Source organism: Oryctolagus cuniculus, chromosome 5 (genome assembly GCF_051225735.1).
Source record: "Oryctolagus cuniculus isolate XC-2025 breed Fujian yellow rabbit chromosome 5, ASM5122573v1, whole genome shotgun sequence".
Taxonomy (NCBI): Eukaryota; Metazoa; Chordata; class Mammalia; order Lagomorpha; family Leporidae; genus Oryctolagus; species Oryctolagus cuniculus.
Window position 1 is genome coordinate 104,068,700 of NC_142871.1, and position 12,667 is coordinate 104,081,366.

The 12,667-nt window shown below is 37.5% G+C and overlaps 1 protein-coding gene across 7 annotated transcripts in view; it reads right to left on the bottom strand.

The window, feature by feature from the left end:
• ADGRB3 (adhesion G protein-coupled receptor B3) overlaps window positions 1-12,667 on the bottom strand; it is an 857,936-nt gene that overhangs the window by 724,225 nt on the left and 121,044 nt on the right. The gene's annotated exons all lie outside the window — the stretch shown is intronic.

The following is a 12,667-nucleotide window of genomic DNA, read 5'->3' on the forward strand; positions in this document are numbered from 1 at the left end:
ATTTGAGACGTAGAGTTACAGACACAGAGAGGGAGAGACAGAGAAAGGTCTTCCATCCACAGGTTCACTCGCCAAATGGCCACAATGGCCAGAGCTGAGCCGATCCAAAGCCAGGATCCAGGAGCTTCTTTCAGGTCTCCCATGAGGGTGCGGGGGCCCAAGCGCTTGAACCATTTTTACTGCTTTCTCAGGCCACAGCAGAGAGCTGGAAAGGAAAGTCACCCGAAAACAGGAACTAGCACACATATGGGATGCCAACACTACAGGGAGATGCTCAGCCTACTACACCACAGCGCTGGCCCCTTTATGTGGTTATCTGAAGCCACTTTTTTTCAACATTATAATATGGGACATATTCACATGCAATATTGCCAATGAAATACTAGTACTACTAATGGCAAGTTTTATTCAATGATAACAAGAGCTTCAGGCATTTTGCTGTTAAAAAAAAAAAAAAAACTCTAGGTATTCTGAGTATTGCTAGCTTTTATAATCTCCTATAAACTAATCAAATATTCTCTTATTTCATATCTATCTTTTCTCCTACTTTATGTTTAGTGGCAAATTTGCGATTTCAATGGGCTGAAATGATCCCACTTAACGTACTTAGATGTGATATCCTAAAAGTATATGGAAATATTAAGTTCCAATTTTGAGTCAATTCCAGAAGACTCCTTCTGGGCTTGAAAATGCATTCTGTAAGTTCAAATTCATAAAAAAATTAGTAAGAGCAAGTCATTTGATTATAGGCCATAATAGAGTTACTAATCTACTAGCACAAACTCTGTAAGATGTATGAATGGTATATAAATGTTTGTCCTACAGTGATTTCACTTATTTTGCTGTTCATGATGCATATATGTATATATGATTCAACATTCTCTGAGAAGCAGAGGGCCATGTACATATGAGCATATTCTTTTGTCCACACAGTCAAGAGTTTCCTTCAGGTAGGCTGAAAGCCAGAAAAAAAAAGGGGGGGGGGTTCTAGCTCAGTTATTTTTTGATCCAGGGGAACTATCTTTTACATGTAAATGTATTTTTCATATACATATAATTTCATGTATTACAAGGATTATATAATTTAATTCCCTGAGGGTAATTTTGTTTCCTTATTTCTAAAAGGCTCACTGCTCCTTTTCATCTTCACCCAAACCCTGTGTAAACCATTCCTAGTGCACACTGCCTTAACAAAGTAGTAACAGAAACTATGAGATTCTGAGCCTTCAGCTTTTACAACTGATGTGCTCCTTCCAAAAGACACTATAACCTAATAATTGAGCATATTCAGCAATCCACACGGAAAAGCAAATAGATAATGGGACAAAGAACATAGAATGAAATATTAGAGGGTACGCCAATCAAATTATCTTCAAAGAGTATTAAATAAAAATGTTAGTCTAAAATGACTGGAGAACAAAAAAATTACTAAAGAAATCAAGTGAATGCTTTTGGAGGGTCTGGAAAAAACTATAGAAGAGAACAAAATACACAAGAGGGAAAGCCAAAGGATAATAATAAAATGCTTGACTAGAAAGTGGCAGTGATAAAGGAGAAAAGCATTACTACTGAAGAATGAAGAAATGTCTTTCAGAAGGCATATGGAATGAACTTTGTAAAGATATGAGCAATGATTCTTATTACAATATAATCTCATGTATTTCCAACAAACATCAGTTTGATTACATAAAAGCTATAAGCATTTTTACAGTGACTTTCTTGTTTAAAATAATTTACTTATTTATTTATTTTAAGGTGAAGAAATTTCATGCATTTCATACATACAGATTTAGGAGCATAGTGACATTCCCACCCTGCCCTCCCTCACACCCTTTCTCCTTCAAAAGGTTCCTGTAAAGTCATTAAGAGGACAAAGATAACCTAAACAAAAAAGGAAAATTTGGTGAAGGTTATAAACAAGAGTAGCTAAGAAAAAATACAAATCACAAATGAACATAAGAAAATGTTTTCATCTCTCTGGGAATAAAAGAATCACAAATTACAGCGATAATAGGATACATCAAAAATTACATTAATAACAAATTTTAAATTTTAGATAAATTGTTGAAATTAATTTTATTCACTGTTTGCCGCCATATCAGAAAACTCTATGCAGGCAAAGTTAGCAATATTAATTTTTTAAACTGGGAAAAGTGTAAATGTTCCTATGTGTGATACAAAATTTCACTGAAAGAAATTCATTGCTTAGAAAATGTATAAATTTCACCAGTTTTCAAAAAATATACATATCAGCTAGTGCCGCGGCTCACTAGGCTAATCCTCCTCCTTGCGGCACCGGCACACCGGATTCTGTCCCGGTTGCCCCTCTTTCAGGCCAGCTCTCTGCTGTGGCCAGGAGGTTCAGTGGAGGATGGCCCAAGTACTTGGGCCCTGCACCCCATGGGAGACCAGGATAAGTACTTGGCTCCTACCATCGGATCAGCGCGGTGCGCCGGCTGCGGCCATTGGAGGGTGAACCAATGGCAAAGGAAGACCTTTCTCTCTGTCTCTCTCTCTCACTGTCCACTCTGCCTATCAAAAAAATAAAAATAATATATATATATATATCAATAGAACAGCAAATAGTTCCTATAAATAGTATGTTGCCAATAGCTCTAAAGTTATGATCATTAATAATATTATTATTACAAGCTATAACACAGACATGGAATGAGAGCCATGTCATACTGCAATGTACTAAAAACCACCTGCAGCACAGAACAAATTATATCTGATTGGGGAAAAACAGTATTTAGAAATGTGTATTTATACACATGTAAGCATACATACTTATGAATATATTCCAAATTCATTTCTATATACACATATAGCACAAAAATCCTATGGAATAATGGAGGTTTGCATACTGATAATTTTTCATTCTGGTACAAACATCTAAAATGAAATTTACCATATTAGTTAAAGTATACAGTTCAATAATGTAAGTATATTCACATTGTTATGAGACCTACATAAATTTTTCATCTTGCAAATCTGAAAATTTATACTCCGTTACATAATTTCTCTCTCTTCCTCACTACCCCCATAACTCTCATTTTATTTTCTATTGATATTAGTCTATTTTAGATGTCCATTATAAGTGAAATCATATAGTGTTCACCTTTTGCAACTGGCTTATTACATTTAGAATGATGTCCTAACATTTCATCCATGTTGTAGCATATGACAGGATTTCATTCCTTTTTTTTTTTTTTTTAATTTATTTGACAGGTAGAGTTATAGGCAGTGAGAGAGAGAGACATAGAGAAAGGTCTTCCTTTTTCCGTTGGTTCACCCCCTAAATGGCGGCTACAGCCGGCGCTGCGCTGATTCAAAGCCAGGATCCAGGTGCTTCTTCCTGGTCTCCCAAGCGGGTGCAGGGGCCCAAACACTTGGGCCATCCTCCACTGCCTTCCCAGCCCACAGCAGGGAACTGGACTGGTAGAGGAGTAACCAGGACTAGAACCCAACGCCCATATAGGATGCCGGCGCCGCAGGCGGAGGATTAACCAAGTGAGCCATAGTGCCGGCCTCTAATTTCATTCCTTTTAAAGATGGAATTATATTCCATTGAACATGGGTATTTCAAAAAGTTCATGAGAAATACAAATGATACATAAATGTACTTTGATGCCAAATTTTTGAAATCTATATTTTTCATAATTCATTTTTCCATGAAGTTTTTTTAAGACCTCTTGTATGTATGATTTAAAAAAAGTTATACCAAAAAAAGCTTTTCTTAAATTCCATTTTCCATAAACCCTTTCAAGCCAGTCATATGTATGCTAGATTCTGTTTATTCATCCTGTAATGGATATTTGGATTACTTCCACCTTTTGGCTACTGTTAATAGTACAGATATGAACTGGTGTGTGTGTGTGTGTGTGTGTGTGTGTCTTTTGAAACTGGTCTTCAATTTTTTTGGCAAATGTATATATATATATATATATATATATACACACACACATACATATCCAATAGTAAGACTTCTGGGTCACAGGTTTTTATTTTTATTCTTATTAATATAGAGAGAACAGATTTCATGTATTTCATAGGTACATTTCTAAGATAACCATATTTCCCTTCCTTCTCTCCCTCCCTCAACCCCTTCTCCTTCTTTCCTTTCTTCTTCTTAATTTTTGCAAAAACACAATTTCAATCTTTATAATCACAAGTTTAATGTACCACTAACCATAATATTCTTTTTTTTTATTATTTTTTGACAGGCAGAGTGGACAGTGAGAGAGAGAGAGACAGAGAGAAAGGTCTTCCTTTTGCCGTTGGTTCACCCTCCAATGGCCGCCGCGGTTGGCGCGCTGCGGCCGGCACACCGCGCTGATCCAAAGGCAGGAGCCAGGAGCCAGGTGCTTTTCCTGGTCACCCATGGGGTGCAGGGCCCAAGCACCTGGGCCATCCTCCACTGCACTCCCTGGCCACAGCAGAGAGCTGGCCTGGAAGAGGGGCAACCGGGACAGAATCCAGCGCCCCAACCGGGACTAGAACCCGGTGTGCCGGCGCCGCTAGGCAGAGGATTAGCCTAGTGAGCCGCGGCACCGGCCCACTAACCATAATATTCAACAAGTAAAAAATTGAAAGACCACAGTTCCACAAGCATATAAAAAGGGCTAAAAACAAAACTCAAATCACAACTTGTCCATTTCATATTTCATTCCTATACTTTTTTTGCATTCTATATTAACTACCACATATCAGAGAAAACATATAATATTTGTGTTTTGGGGACTGGCTTATTTCATTAAGCATAACAGTTTCCAGTTACATCACATGCAATGCAAATTGGAGTCTTAAGCCGTCTTTCATTTTTATTTGATATACTAATTTGGAAAAAATGATAACTTCCTATTTGTATTAAAAAGTAATATATAAGAAATAAGCCTCAAAGATAAAATAAAAAGTGTGCTTTCTTCTATTCCTTTTATCTTAATTCTATTCTCCGCATCTCTTTCCACCCCTACTTGTCAAATCACACCCACACAAACACACATACATAATTTATCCATGGCAATAATTTTTCCATGTTACAGGGTCTATATATAAGGGGACTTTGGAAAGCTCATAGAAAACATGTTATTCAGGAATTCTGCATGAATGTAAAAAAAAATTTTCACCAAAATAAACCTTTTTTACTTTATATAAAGAAAACAGATTTCATGTATTTAATATATACAATTTTAAGTACATGATACTTCCCACCCTTCCTCCCCGCTCCTTCGATTCTTTTCATTTAAATTTTGCAATAATATATTTTCAATTTACTTTATAATCAAAATTTTAGTCTTCCACTAAGTAAATAATCCAACAAGTAGAAAGACCGCTGTTCTTCAGGAGTATAGACAAGAGTTATAAACAATAATCAAATCTCAAAATATTTCACTCATATATTACATTTCTTGTACTCTATATATTAGCTACCACACATCAGAAAAAAACGTATTTGTCTTTTTGTGTCTAGCCAAAATAAACTTCTTTAAATTCAGTTTTTCCATGAATATTTTCATGTAACTTCATATGTCCAAATATCCATATAGTTTTAAATTTTTTAATAATATACTTTTTTTTAAAGATTTTATTTATTTATTTGAAAGTCAGAGTTACACGGAGATAGGAGAGGCAGAGAGAGAGAGAGAGAGGTCTCCCATCCTGCTGGTTCACTCCCCATTTGGCCACAACAGCCAGAGCTGCAACGATCCAAAGCCAGGAGCCAGGAGCCTCTTCCGGGTCTCACACAGGGGTGCAGGGGCCCAAGGACTTGGGCCATCCTCCACTGCTTTCCCAGTCCACAGTAGAGAGCTGGATCAGAAGAGGAGCAGCCAGGTCTCGAACCAGCACCCATATGGGATGCCAGCGCTTCAGGCCAGGGCTTTTAACCTGTTGTGCCACAGCACTGGCCCCCTATAGTTTTAAATTTTAATAGATTGTTTTGCAAAAAAAAAAAAAAGAGAAAGGAGTGAGTTATCAGCATTTTTATTTCCATCAACAATTTATAAGTAGTCTCCTCTCTCTGGGCATTAATACTATGCTTCTTAATTTCTGATAGCCTGTTGATAGAAAGTGAAGTGACATTTTAATTTGCATTCCCATGATAAGTTCTGAGTATTATGCTCCTCTTTAAAAAATCAATTATTTTAACTGACATAAGTGCATATGTATATTCTGTTCCTCTGTTTTTAGAAATTCCTATTTCATTTTTAGTAAACTATATTTTCTACCTGAGAGGCTGTATATGTCTGGTGCAACTCAACAAGTTAACCAGAAATGAATTTATAAATAGAAAAAAAGGGGATGACACTGTGGCACAAAGGGTTAAGCCACTGCCTGCAATGTTGGCATCCCAAATGGGCATTGGTCCAACCCAGCTCCCTGCTAATGGCCTACAAAAAGCAGTGGAAGATGTCCCAAGGGTTTGGGCCCCTGCTATCCATGTGGAAGATCTGGAGGAATTTCCTGGCTCCTGCTTCAACCTGGCCCAGACCTGGCTGTTGTGGCGATCTGGGGAGTGAATCAGTGGATAAGATCACCACTCTCTGTCTCTCCTTCTCTAACTCTGATTTTCAAATAAATAAATAAATGGAAAAATTATAAGAACACATACATATCACAGTTAATAAAGAAAGGAAGATAAGCTTCAAGAAACAGAAAACAGGTCTCAGGAAACAGGAATTACTGAGCCAGAAAATACTTTACACAGAATAATGGGGGGCCAGTGCTGTGGCACAGCGGGTTAACACCCTGGCCTGAAGCACCGGCATCCCATATGGGCACCGGTTGGAGTCCCAGCTGCTCCACTTCCCACCCATCTCTCTGCTATGATCTGGGAAAGCAGTAGAAGATGGCCCAACTTCTTGGGCCCCTTTACCTGCATGGGAGACCCGGAGGAAGCTCCTGGCTCCTGGCCTGGGATCGCGCAGCTCCGGCTGTTATGGTTAATTGGGGAGTGAACCATTGGATGGAGGACCTCTCTCTCTCTTTTTGCCTCTCCTTTCTCTGTGTAACTCTGACATTCAAATAAATAAATAAATCTTTAAAAAAATTGAAGAGGAATAGAACACTTAAAATATCCAGATGCACCACTAATAAGAACTTCTGGATATCGACAAAACATAAGCAGAAAAATTGTATTTCTCAACTAAGTAAATAAGATACATCCAAAGAGAACACCATTATTGCTCAGATCTTAATCTTAGCCTGAGAGATCCACAAGAGAAGAAAATATGAGAGCTAAGATAAGAAATTTGGTGCCGGCGCCGCGGCTCACTAGGCTAATCCTCTGCCTGTGGCGCCGGCACACCAGGTTCTAGTCCCATTTGCTCTTCTTCCAGTCCAGCTCTTTGCTGTGGCCCGGAAAGGCAGTGGAGGATGGCCCAAGCCCTTGGGCCCTCGTGGGAGACCAGGAGGAAGCATCTGGCTCCTGGCTTCGGATCAGCACAGTGTGCCAGCCGCAGCACGCTGACCTTAGCAGCCACTTGGGGGGTGAACCAACGGAAAAAGGAAGACCTGTCTCTCTGTCTCTCTTTCTCTCACTAACTCTGTCAAAAAAAAAAAAAAAAAAAAGAAAGAAAGAAAAAAAAGAAACTTGGCAAATATATTCAAGTAACAAAAATTCTAGTTAACAAAGAAAAAAGAGGAAGGAATCGTGAGAAAAGAAATCATAATTAAATATTTAATAGAAGCAAATTTTTCTGAGTTAAAAAAATTCCATAGATTCTATATAAATGGCTCACAAAATCCCATCTAAATACTCCAGCTAACACATATTCACTCCTAGTCATCTGGTAAACTGACCAAGCTCTAAGAATAAACATAAAAGTTCTACGCAATTCCAGACATGGAATGGGTGCAAATGTTTTCAAAGATAGAAGTTGTACATATTTATTATATGAAACTTGGAAAATTTTAGAAAAACATAAATAATATAAAAGTTATCTGCAATCAAATGGTATGAAATAAAAGTTTTAACTCCACACCATTAAGTTTATTTTCTTATATAAGAAAAAACAACAAAGAATGAGTTTACAAGATTACTTTATGAATGTAGTTTCTTATAACTTCAATTAATACTGTAGGTTAACAATATATACTGATTGCCTATTGAGAATCAAATATTGTGCTAAAAAGTTCATTATCTCCTTTACTTAACTTTCTCAGAAAAATATGAATGTATATATGTGGTAGGTATTTTATTATCCTTTTTATGAAGAGTGACTCCAAAGTCGGTACGAGGTGAGAAGTAGAGGAATTAGGTCTCAATTTCCAATCTTCATATTCTCAATCTGTCCTCTTTCAACTATAACAACTCACTTTTCAAAGAATAAACCTTATTTTTGAGAATGATGGATATAGTGTTTTTATTTTTATTTCCTCTCTCAGAGTCAAGTCTCAAAAGAATTAGGAAAAACTGTCAGATTTCTTTTTAAATATATACCACCTGTCACTGGAAATGTTTGAATCTTCATTCAGACATTTATGATGAAATATAATACATAAGCAATGAGCTTAATTAGAACTTAGAAAACCTACAATGTATGCTGAATTTGAAACGATTTTACATCATGAAAAAACTTCTCATTAACAATGATTTGTTTTAAGACTGAGGAAAAAACTAGAAGCAATTTATCTTCCGGGAGTTCTTCAAAAGTCAGTTGTGGCTGGCGCCACGGCTCAATAATCCTCTGCCTGCGGCACCAGCACCCTGGGTTCTAGTCCCAGTTGGGGCGCCAGATTCTGTCCCGGTTGCTCCTCTTCCAGCCCAGCTCTTTGCTGTGGCCCATGAAGGCAGTGGTGGATGGCCCAAGTACTTGGGCCCCGCACCCACATGGGAGACCAGGAAGAAGCGCCTGGCTCCTGGTTTCGGATTGGCGCAGCATGCCAGCTGAAGCAGCCATTTGGGGGGTGAACCAACGGAAGGAAGACCTTTCTCTCTGTCTCTCTCTCTCACTGTCTAACTCTGCCTGTTAAAAAAAATAAAAAGTCATTTGTAAAGATGTAGTAGTCAATGAAAGACAACTCTTATTTCAAAGAGTTGCTCTGTTGTTTTCCTCCATTTTTGTAAGCTAAATTCTTCATACAAGAGACATTTACTCCTTTGGTTGAATATCTGAATGTGAGAGAGAGCAGAGACAAAGAGAAATAGATCCCATACTGTTGTTCACTTCTCAAATGACCTCTCTTTACCCCCCGCCCCCCACCACCACCAAGGCCCAGGCTAGAGCCAAAGCCTGGAGCCAAGAACTCAATTCAGGTCTCCTACATGGGTGGCAGCAAACCAACTCCTTGCAGCATTACCCCTGCCTCCCAGGGTCCACATCAGCAGGAAACTGTAGTCTGTGGCAGTGGCAGGTATCTAGCCAGACAATGTGACATGGGACGCAGGTGTTTTACCACTAGGCCAAAATCAACCTGACTGAATTTTTGACAAAGGATTTTGGCCTCCAAAATTGTGTGCTTTCTCATGTTCTCCCTAACCACACACACTTATAAATGAAGAAAGAATGTATAGAATTATCTAAAATAATGTAAGAATAAAATGCAAAAGAAGATGGGGGAAATTTTTTTGAAGAATATTTGTCAGAAACATTGCTGGCTCTAAGGAATTACAAACAAGATTTCAAAATGTCACTCCTCTAGACCAGTTTGATACTATTCTTCTTTCTATAAGATAAAAAGTACAAAACACAGTGGTTAAGAAAGCAAAGCAGCTTGTAATCAAATGTCAGTCATCTGATAACCGTGTGCCCTTTGGGAAGCTATTTTACCTCCTCATGTCTCAGTATCATGATATGCATTATGTTGGGTAAAAACAGTATTTACTATAGTATTTTAATGAGGATTAAATCTGTTAATAAATATAAACATTTAAAACAGGACCAGGCACATGGTACGCTCTCTAAAGATACTAGAAATTAGTTTTGTGGGTGTGGTATTTCCTCCATTTTTTCCTATAAAGTAAAGTGAGTTTTTTTCCACCAACTGTGCAGCTTTGTTTCAGTATTTCAAAACAATTGGTATGTTAGGAACTAATAAATCCATCCCTTACTCTTCCACATCCTTTGTTTCCTTAGGATACCAAAATGTTCAATTTTTTGTGACAATATTATTCAGCTTTCCAATTCCCTTAGTTAAAATGTGACATCATTCTCTGCTACCCAGAAAAACAGTGAGTAAGGGCAGTCACAAAAAATAAAATGATCTGCTTACTTCTTCTAGCTACATTTCAGTTCCCATAAACTCACTTAATCTTTGTTAATGAAATAAGAGAAAAAAATCTTTGTCCCAAATAAATTCTATAAAATATTATTGATATCCTATATATATATATACACAAAGCTAATTTTATGGAGTATGGAAAAATAAATATTTAATAAATATTTTATATTAACACACAGTATTTTAAAAGGATAATTTTAAATTCAATAGATGCTATTTTTAAAAATAAAAGAACATATAAAAATTAACGTTGACATTGTGGCACATGTAAGACCATGGTCACTATAAAGTTTATGATTTATACTCAGTGGCTAATTTGGATGTTTTTAGAAACAGTTGTGTAGCTTGACATCTACCCTTTGGCCAAATTCTCATTGAAGGTTAATGACAAGTTGATGGTTTTAAGGTATTTTAATTATCCACAACAGTGTCTTTGTTTGTAGTTGATCCTTATTTTCTATTAATCACTATGGATTACTATAACCAGAGCCTTTTGAAAAGCCTCTCTAAACACATAACACTGCATGTGATTATTAGTAGCACAGACTTCCACTCCCCACAATATACCCAGAGATCTGTTTTTGAAAGGATTCATTAACTAGCAGAAGACAAAAAAAAAGCAGAAAATGTTGTATTGGGCTCAGTCATGTATACAGAAACTGTTAAATAAGTGTCAGGAGTATTTTTATAGATCAAATATTTCTAAATAATTGGCAGTAGCCACTAAGGGTTGTAAATGTTGTTGATGAATTTTGTTGTTCACTTGAAAATTCTAAGTGAGCATCTCCCTTAACAAGCTACAACCTTTTGCTTCTAGTAGTACAGAAAGTTAAACAAAAGCATAAAAAGTTAATTAAAACCAAACAGGTGAGATAATGAAACTAAATGACTAGATGGCTTAAACTCTACAATGAACTACACGGATGACTGGATGGCTGTTAATAATTAACCTACAATTTGAATATGTAAACATTCTGGGGATTGTTATTTCCTATCATGGATTTTTAAAAGAAAACAAATTGGATTTAAGGAAGGAAAATTAATTCCCCTGTTCAACTGTTCCACTTCTCTCTCTCCAGACCTTCAGCACCTCCTATCCCCCTCTCAGATATTTAAACACAAAAAATAAACAAGTAGAAAGAAGTTCCAAGGATTCTCACCATCATATCAACCACCAATTGCCATCTGTACTAATGCATTCTGGCCTATCTTGTCTCCCTCCATGCACCTATCTGAAGAAAATCCTCCCTTCCCCACTATGCCTCACTATGCTCTCAACTACTTAGACAAACTTTTGTGGTGGCCATTTGGCATAGCTGTTAAGATCCCTCTTGGGATATCTGCATCCTGTCTTGGAGTGCCTGGATTTCCAAGGAGGCTCCAATACTAGTTCATTGTTAATGTCTACCTTGGGAGGCAGCAGGTGTGGCCTAAGTAGTTGGGTTCCCTCTACCCATGCAGGATACCTGGAATAGTTCCCAGCTCCCTGTTCCAGCCAGGCCAACAGCAGGGCTGTTGTGGGGATTTGAAGATTTCTGTGTCTTCTATCTCAAATAAATACATATTTTTAAAAGAAAATGTTTTAGGTAATCATTATTTCTTCCTAAAGAATAATTTTAGTCAGAATACCAAAACATGCTAAACTTTCTCCCACCTTAAAAACAAATAAAACACTCACCTGACCTCATATACTTTGTCAATATAAAATATCACCAGTCAGCACCTTCATATGTTGAGTCTGCTGTCATTGTCTCACGGACGTTAGTGGAATAGACTCCTGATTGGCTTTCCACCTAAGTGGCCTCTCAGCTTCTACCCTGTCCTCCAACTGTTCTCAGTCCAGGAGCCAGAGTGATGCATTTATAATGCATGTCACATAATGTAAATCCATGACACAGAATCCTCCAATCTTCTCTCATACCTCCAGAAGGACAACTAAACTCACAGTGGCCTGCAAGAGGATACAAGTGCTCACCTTCTCCTTACCATTCAGACTTCATCTGCAGCTTCTAACACCCTTAGTCATGTCACACTGGCCACCTGGCCTCCTTGCTTTTCCTCCAAATCCCCAGCAATGCTCTTGTATCATGTATTTGCACTTGCCATTTCTTCTAATGAGAACAAATTCCCGCAAAGCTAATTATAGCTCTCTTTTCTCTTTTACTCTTTTTTCTCTTTTACATATTTGTGCTCAACCAGTGGTTTTAGTGCTTTCATGAACATTCTACAAAAACTTTTGTCTCATCTTCCCAGAAATTCCTTTCCTTTTCTGTTTTTTCTCCACATCACTTAAAACCAGCTTGGAAAATATATATTTACAGGATGAATGTATTTATTATTTGTCTTCACCCACTAAAATATGAACCTCTCTGATATGGGGCCCAATCAGAGAAATAGGATTAGGTTGATTAAATTCATGAGGTGGAGACCACGCCCCCCCACC